Source organism: Dromiciops gliroides, chromosome 1, assembly GCF_019393635.1.
Source record: "Dromiciops gliroides isolate mDroGli1 chromosome 1, mDroGli1.pri, whole genome shotgun sequence".
Lineage (NCBI taxonomy): Eukaryota > Metazoa > Chordata > Mammalia > Microbiotheria > Microbiotheriidae > Dromiciops > Dromiciops gliroides.
In genome coordinates, this window is record NC_057861.1 from 205,653,571 (window position 1) to 205,655,922 (window position 2,352).

The 2,352-nt window shown below is 32.1% G+C and overlaps 1 pseudogene; it reads right to left on the reverse strand.

Moving 5' to 3' along the window:
* Window positions 1-1,782: 1,782 nt before the first annotated feature.
* LOC122730535 lies at window positions 1,783-2,087 on the reverse strand (annotated as a pseudogene).
* Window positions 2,088-2,352: the final 265 nt, after the last annotated feature.

Consider the following 2,352-nt stretch of genomic DNA (forward strand, 5'->3'; position numbering starts at 1 on the left):
AAAATTACATGTAATAAAGAGCCATGGAATGGGAGACTGAAAATTAATTGGAAACTAAATAATCTCATTCTAAAGAATGAGTGGGTCAAACAACAAATCATAGAAACAATCAATAACTTCATCCACAAGAATGACAATAATGTTACCACATACCAAAACTTATGGAATGCAGCCAAATCAGTGCTTAGGGGAAACTTTATATGTCTAAATGTTTACATGAATGAAAAAGAGAAAGAGGAGATCAATGAATTGGGATTACAACTAAAAAAGCTAGAAAAAGAACAAATTAAAACCCCCCAACTAAATACTAAAAATCAAAGGAGAAATTAATAAAATTGAAAGCAAGAAAACTATAGAATTAATCAATAAATCTAAGAGCTGGTTTTATGAAAAAAACAATAAAATAGATAAACTTTTGGTTAATTTGATTTAAAAAATTTGATTTAAAAAAAGAGGAAAACAAAATTCCCAGTATCAAAAACAAAAGGCTTGATTTCACTACTAATGAAGTAGAAATTAAAGCAATAATTAGGAACTATTTTGCCCAAACTGTATGGCAATAAATTTGACAATCTAAATGAAATGGATAAGTATTTACAAAAATACAAATTGCCCAGATTAACTGAAGAGGAAATAACATCCTTAAATAAGCCCATGTTAGAAAAAGAAATTGAAGAAGCCATTAATGAACTCCCTAAGGAAAAAAAACAAAAAACTCCAGGGCCAGATGGGTATACAAGTGAATTATACCAAACACTTAAATAACAATTATTTCCAGTACTATAGAAATTGTTTGGGGAAATAGGTGAAGAAGGAGTTCTACCAAATTCCTTTTTTTTTTGGGGGGGGGGAATAAATATTTAATTTGATTTGTGCTTAAAATACATGATCAAAACATAACAAATTCAAAGGGCAGGGATTTCTCAAAACATATACAGAATCCCCTTTAAAACACATCCAACTATATCCACTTCATTTCTTGTTTGCCATTTTATGGTTTTTGACAGACAGGTTTGATAAGTATAATAAGATACATTTTTTGGGTAGCCAGGTGGTACAGTGGATAGAGCACCAGCCCTGGATTCAGGAGGACCTGAGTTCAAATCTGGCTTCAGACACTTAACACTTACTAGTTGGGTGACCCTGGGCAAGTCACTTAACCCCAATTGCCTCACCAAAATAAATAAATGAATGAATGAATGAATGAATGAATGAATGAATGAATAATAAATAAATAAACAATAAATAAACAAATAAATAAATGAGTTACATTTTTCATTGTTGTCCCATTCTCAGTAACACAGAGATCCATCCTTTCTGAATTTTATCCTTCAGAATAGGATAACACTGATTCTCATCTAATCTCAAAAGCTTTGGTATTTCTCCTAAAACAATGATTCTACCTGACTAGTACTTTCATTACTAAAGAGAAAAACAATGAAAAATTATGGGAAATCTGATAGGTTACTGGAATTAAACCTGAGCTTTTAACAGTTAAATATTAGAGATAACTAAAAATCAAAAGTGAATATGCTATCTAAATTACAAAAAATCCTACACTTTAAGAGAAAACTCAAACCCTTAGTTTAGCTTTAGGTAAGCTAATTTAGAAAGAAATTAGGAGATATAGATGTCTATCTAAATGTTCTACCATTCATTTTATACAGAATCTTATATTAAATTGGTTTCATGTACAATTTGACATTTGTCATTTTTGAAGACCTTTATTGTGAAGATAACCACCTTTTGCCTGACAATCATAAATAACAGGCTTGTCAGCAACTACTCCGGACCTCCACATTGAATAAATTCAATCTCTTCTGGAGACAAGAGTTTCCTCCTGTATTTCTATGGTAATGTTTTACAATTTCAGCAGTATCTGTCGGACCACAATTAATTGAGAAACTTGATTTACCACCCACAGAATGCTGTGATATTGCAGAAGTGTGAGATGGAAGCATGGATGATGTTAAAGATTCTGGTACATTCAGTTTGGGGTATCCTTTTCTGTCAGGGAACCTTATTAGTGGAGTATGTGGCTTGACTACCTGCACGAGCTGCATTGCCGCCACCATCTTGCTGCCCATGGTGACCCACGGGGATGTTCTCTCCAAATTCCTTTTATGACACAAACATGGTGTTGATACCAAAACCAGGCAGAGCCAAAACAAAGAAAGAAAATTATAGACCAATTTCCCTAATGAATATTGATGCAAAAATCTTAAATCAGATATTAGCAAGGAGATTATAGCAAGTGATAACCAGGATAATACATACTAAATAATAATAATAAAACCAGGTGGGTTTTATACAAGGAATGCACATTTAAATGATATTATATGTCTTGCCTTC